The 6693-nt window shown below is 51.8% G+C and overlaps 1 long non-coding RNA gene across 1 annotated transcript; it reads left to right on the forward strand.

Moving 5' to 3' along the window:
• The first annotated feature begins 619 nt into the window (after positions 1-619).
• Positions 620-3323, forward strand: LOC145338661 (uncharacterized). Its single transcript, XR_013885857.1, has 3 exons — positions 620-710; positions 2542-2661; positions 3238-3323. It is a non-coding gene; the product is annotated as an uncharacterized LOC145338661 (long non-coding RNA).
• Positions 3324-6693: the final 3370 nt, after the last annotated feature.

Below are 6693 nucleotides of genomic sequence, written 5' to 3' on the forward strand. Positions count from 1 at the left end.
TAATGGACACATAGCCAAGGTGTGAGAGACGCGTAGCTAAGTTGTAACAGGCGCATAGTGAAGTTGTAACAGACACGTAGCTCTTGTGTAAGAGACACATCGCTGAGGTGAAACAGACATGTATCTTAGGTGCATCTGACATGTAACTCAGGTGGATCAGACACTTAACTAAGGTGTATCAGATATGTAACCAAGTTACATTCTGTTACACCTGAGTTATGAGCCTTTTTTGCCTGAGTTACATGTCTATTATGCCTGGATTATCTGTTCATTAAAACTGCTTACAGCTCATCCTCCAAGCCTGCTTGTTATAGGTCAGATTGAGGGGTAGGGGAGAGTTAGGTGTTTACTAAGAGGTGGTTCCGTGCTGAGTGTGTCTTGCTGGGGAAGGAAGGGTTTGCGACGCACCGGGTTACGTTGTGGTTACATCTCGGTCTGTGTCGAGGGGCTGATGCTCGGGGGGGGTGGAGGGGTGATGGGGTTGGGGGGTGGTGAGTGCATCTTTGCTGTGTGGTTGTCCTTTGGATTGTGTTACATCACGTACCCACCGCCCCCCCCCCGACCCCCGGAGACCCTCCGTGTCCCTCGCACCGTCTCACGTTCTCTCCCTCCGTCTCTCGCAGCCGAACCAGAGACAACTTACGCTCAGATCGCAGTCGAATCGCAGAGAGGCCAACAGAACCCAGGGTCAGAGGCCACCCCGGGCAAAGGTCAGTCACCCTTGGGGGGTGTGGGGTCGGAGGTCAGAGGGTGGGTCAGGGCAGTCCGGGGGGAGGGGGGAGGGGGGACGAGGGGGATCGGAGTGAAAGGGGATTTACTTTTCCACCCGTGTTCAGACAAACAGGGAGAAAAAACCCAGATCTCCCCAAAACGACCTCAATTCACCCGATTGGGGAAATTCTCACTGATATTCTCCCTATTTCTGTAAATACCTCCTGATACTACACCCCCTCCCTATCTCTGTAACCTCCTCCAGCCCCCGTACACCCCCTCCCTATCACTGCAACCTCCTCCAGCCCCCTACACCCCCCTCCCTATCTCTGTAACCCCCTCCAGCCCTCTACACCCCCTCCCTATCTCTGTAACCTCCTCCAGCCCCTACACCCCCTCCCTATCTCTGTAACCTCCTCCAGCCCTCTACACCTCCTCCCTATCTCCATAAAGTCCTCCTGATCCCACACCCCCTCCCTATCTCTGTAACCCCCTCCAGCCCCCTATACCCCTCCCTATCTCTGTAACCCCCTCCAGCCCCCTACACTCCCTCCTTATCTTTGTAACCTCCTCCAGCCCCTACACCCCCTCCCTATCTCTGTAACCCCCTCCAGCCCCCCTACACCCCCTCCCTATCTCTGTAACCTCCTCCAGCCCCCTACACCCTCTCCCTATCTCTGTAACCTCCTCCAGCCCCCTACACCCCCCTCCCTATCTCTGTAACCTCCTCCAGCCCCCTACACCCTCTCCCTATCTCTGTAACCTCCTCCAGCCCCCTACACCCCCCTCCCTATCTCTGTAACCTCCTCCAGCCCCCTACACCCCTCCTCCCTATCTCTGTAACCTCCTCCAGCCCCCTACACCCCCTCCCTATCTCTGTAACCCCCTCCAGCCCCCAACACCCCCTCCATATCTCTGTAACCTCCTCCAGCCCCTACACCCCCTCCCTATCTCCATAAAGTCCTCCTGATCCCACACCCCCTCCCTATCTCTGTAACCTCCTCCAGCCCCCTACACCCAATCCCTATCTCTGTAACCTCCTCCAGCCCTCTACACCTCCTCCCTATCTCTGTAGCCCCCTCCAGCCCCCTACACCCCCTCCCTATCTCTGTAGCCCCCTCCAGCCCCCTACACTCCCTCCTTATCTTTGTAACCTCCTCCAGCCCCTACCCCCCCTCCCTATCTCCATAAAGTCCTCCTGATCCCACACCCCCTCCCTATCTCTGTAACCCCCTCCAGCCCCCTATACCCCTCCCTATCTCTGTAACCCCCTCCAGCCCCCCTACACCCCCTCCCTATCTCTGTAACCCCCTCCAGCCCCCTATACCCCTCCCTATCTCTGTAACCCCCTCCAGCCCCCCTACACCCCCTCCCTATCTCTGTAACCTCCTCCAGCACACATACGCCCCCTCCCTATCTCTGTAACCCCCTCCAGCCCCCTACACCCTCTCCCTATCTCTGTAACCTCCTCCAGCCCCCTACACCCCCCTCCCTATCTCTGTAACCTCCTCCAGCCCCCTACACCCTCTCCCTATCTCTGTAACCTCCTCCAGCCCCCTACACCCACCTCCCTATCTCTGTAACCTCCTCCAGCCCCCTACACCCCCCTCCCTATCTCTGTAACCCCCTCCAGCCCCCTACACCCAATCCCTATCTCTGTAACCTCCTCCAGCACCCTACACCCCCTCCCTATCTCAGTAACCCCCTCCAGCCCCCTCCAATCGGGTGAGATGTGTGTTGTTTATCTCTCTGAGGAATGGGGAGATGTCACCATTGCCCGACCCGTAAAGTTACACAAGGTTCCCGAACGTCTCAACTTCTCTGTTCCAGATCAAAGTCAACAGGAAACAGCTGGAGGAACCAACTCCAAAAAATCCAGATCTCTCGGATTGGTCGCAATTCTCATCATAATCTCGCTTTTCGCAATAACCATCGGACTCACCGTATATGGTACATCAATAAATAACATCCGGTAACACTCTGATATATCCCACACCCCTCACTGTAACACTCTGATATATCCCACACCCCTCACTGTAACACTCTGATATATCCCACACCCCTCACTGTAACACTCTGATATATCCCACACCCCTCACTGTAACACTCTGATATATCCCACACCCCTCACTGTAACACTCTGATATATCCCACACCCCTCACTGTAACACTCTGATATATCCCACACCCCTCACTGTAACACTCTGATATATCCCACACCCCTCACTGTAACACTCTGATATATCCCACACCCCTCACTGTAACACTCTGATATATCCCACACCCCTCACTGTAACACTCTGATATATCCCACACCCCTCACTGTAACACTCTGATATATCCCACACCCCTCACTGTAACACTCTGATATATCCCACACCCCTCACTGTAACACTCTGATATATCCCACACCCCTCACTGTAACACTCTGATATATCCCACACCCCTCACTGTAACACTCTGATATACCCCACACCCCTCACTGTAACACTCTGATATATCCCGCTCTCTCTCTCTCTCTCTCAGTCCTACAGTTGTCCCAGGATTTGTCCTTGAGTGAAAATCAGCAAAGCGCCTTGCAGAATCTTACTGATTCTCTGAACACTTCCTTGACTATCTCTCTGAGGAATCTTTCGGAAATCCATGTGAAGTTTGAGAACCTGTCCCAGACCCTTTCACAGACCCAGGAGAAAGCCTCGTCTCTCTGCGATATCCTGAAAAAACTCTCAGGTGAGTCTGAGAGCAAACCCTCCCCTTCCCGACATTCCTGATATCCCGTTTTCCCCACATCCCCCCTCTGTGCTCTTCGAGACGGGAGTTTGTTGTGTTAATGCCCATGTTGTCTGTGAGGGTGGCACTGATGTTACCACTGTTGCCCCACAGTGCCATGGACCCGGGTTCGATTCCCAGCTCGGGTCACTGTCTGTCTGGAGTTTGCACATTCTCCCCGTATCTGCATGGGTTTCCTCAGGATCTCCACTTTTCTCCCACACTCCACAGATGTTTATTTCAACTGTCCATGCTAAATTGCCTCTTTGTGTCCAAAGGTGTGTAGGTTAGGGAGGATTGGCCATGCTAAATTGCCTCTTTGTGTCCAAAGGTGTGTAGGTTAGGGAGGATTGGCCATGCTAAATTGTCCCTGAGCGTCCAAAGATGCGCAGGTTAGTTGGATTGGCCATGCTAAATTGTCCCTTAGTGCCCAAAGATGTGGTGGTCAGGTGGATTGGCCATGCTAAATTGTCCCTTAGTGTCCAAAGATGTGTAGGTTAGGGGGATTGGCCATGCTAAATTGTCCCTTAGTGTCCAAAGATGTGTAGGTTAGGGGGATTGGCCATGCTAAATTGTCCCTGAGCGTCCAAAGATGCGCAGGTTAGTTGGATTGGCCATGCTAAATTGTCCCTTAGTGCCCAAAGATGTGTAGGTCAGGTGGATTGGCCATGCTAAATTGTCCCTTAGTGCCCAAAGATGTGTAGGTTAGGTGGATTGGCCATGCTAAATTGTCCCTTAGTGCCCAAAGATGTGTAGGTTAGGTGGATTGGCCATGCTAAATTGTCCCTTAGTGCCCAAAGATGTGTAGGTTAGGGGGATTGGCCATGCTAAATTGTCCCTGAGCGTCCAAAGAAGTGCAGGTTAGTTGGATTGGCCATGCTAAATTGTCCCTTAGTGCCCAAAGATGTGTAGGTTAGGGGGATTGGCCATGCTAAACTGTCCCTTAGTGTCCAAAGATGTGCAGTTTAGTTGGATTGGCCATGCTAAATTGTCCCTTAATGTCATGGGGACAAACTAGTTTGAATGCATGTGGTGATGAGGTTAAAACCTTGCTGGGATTTGGGTCCATGCAGACTCGATGGGCTGAATGTCCTCCTTCTGCACTGTGGGGTGTCTGTAATTCCCTCTTCAGCATCTCTCCAGGGACAGACACGTCCTTTCCATTGTGACTCCCTCCTTTATGAATCCACCCCCACATATTTGGTACATTCCAGTTATCCATTAATTGTTCCAGGTGGAATCCTGAAATACGATGAACTCAGAGGGTTAGTTTATTCTTTCCCTCTTCTTTTCCGTTTGTAGAATAAATAAGATGGCGTGTGGGGGCGGGGGCAGGGAGGCGGGTGAAGGAACAGTGAAAGTAAGAACAACAGGGCAAAATCCCGAGTGAAAACATTGACTATTTGCTGCCATTCCAAACTCCTGTATGAAAAGGCCAATGGTGCGTTCCCTCCCAGAGCAGGGTAGGTTGAAGTCTGATGCTGGATAATTGTCTTTTTCTGTCGAGGAGGTGATGACCGTGGGGGTAAGCACGCGGAGAGGTTTCAGTCTCACAGCCAATGGTGTGTGGGGTGGACAGGGAGTGAGAGAGAGGGGCAGAATGGCCTCTACCTGATCCAAATGTTCCAATGTATGTTTCTGAATGAAATCTTTATTATTTCTCAGAGTCTCCCTGTCCGAGTGGCTGGAAACTTCACAGTCAAACCTGCTACAGATTCTCAATCGCGAGACTTAACTGGGACACGGCAAAGCGAAAATGTGAATCCCAAAATTCACACCTCCTCATCATCAACACACAACAGGAGAAGGTGGGGATGACAGCAACAACTGTCAGAATGTGTTAGAGAGAAAATATCCCCCTGTACTGTCCCCATCAAACACTCCCAGGACAGGTACAGCACGGGGTTAGATACAGAGTAAAGCTCCCTCTACACTGTCCCCATCAAACACTCCCAGGACAGGTACAGCACGGGGTTAGATACAGAGTAAAGCTCCCTCTGCACTGTCCCCCATCAAACACTCCCAGGACAGGTACAGCACGGGGTTAGATACAGAGTAAAGCTCCCTCTACACTGTCCTCCCATCAAACACTCCCAGGACAGGGACAGCACGGGGTTAGATACAGAGTAAAGCTCCCTCTACACTGTCCCCGCCATCAAACACTCCCAGGACAGGTACAGCACGGGGTTAGATACAGAGTAAAGCTCCCTCTACACTGTCCCCATCAAACACTCCCAGGACAGGTACAGCACGGGGTTAGATACAGAGTAAAGCTCCCTCTACACTGTCCCCATCAAACACTCCCAGGACAGGTACAGCATGGGGTCAGATACAGAGTAAAGCTCCCTCTACACTGTCCCCATCAAACACTCCCAGGACAGGTACAGCACGGGGTTAGATACAGAGTAAAGCTCCCTCTACACTATCCCCCCATCAAACACTCCCAGGACAGGTACAGCACTGGGTTAGATACAGAGTAAAGCTCCCTCTACACTGTCCCCCCATCAAACACTCCCAGGACAGGTACAGCACGGGGTTAGATACAGAGTAAAGCTCCCTCTACACTGTCCCCCCATCAAACACTCCCAGGACAGGTACAGCACTGGGTTAGATACAGAGTAAAGCTCCCTCTACACTGTCCCCCCATCAAACACTCCCAGGACAGGTACAGCACGGGGTTAGATACAGAGTAAAGCCCCCTCTACACTGTCCCCCATCAAACACTCCCAGGACAGGTACAGCACGGGGTTAGATACAGAGTAAACACAGAGATAAGGAGCTGGGTGTGTGAGTTGAGACAGTGACAGTAACTCCACAAACTTTCTTATTCTGCAGAATTTTGTAACCCAATCCTTGCCGAACAAGAATGAGCAATATTTTATTGGACTCACAGATCGAGGGAGTGAAGGAAACTGGACCTGGGTGGATGGGACCCCAGTGAGGTGAGTTCCAACATCGCACCCGGATAGAGTGGGACAGTGGGATTAGTTTGGGATTGATACAGGGCTATGGGGAGAGAGTGGGACAGTGGGATTAGTTTGGGGATTGATACAGGGCTTTGGGGAGAGAGTGGGACAGTGGGATTAGTTTGGGATTGATGTGGATCTGTTGGAATATTCTTCTGTCTCTCTGAGGAATTTAATTGATTCTTTCTCTCATTCCCAGTAAATCTCATTGGCTGCCGAATCAACCGGATAATTGGGATGATGATGA

Source organism: Carcharhinus amblyrhynchos, unplaced genomic scaffold, assembly GCF_965287045.1.
Source record: "Carcharhinus amblyrhynchos unplaced genomic scaffold, sCarAmb.v2.hapA chromosome_132, whole genome shotgun sequence".
NCBI lineage: Eukaryota > Metazoa > Chordata > Chondrichthyes > Carcharhiniformes > Carcharhinidae > Carcharhinus > Carcharhinus amblyrhynchos.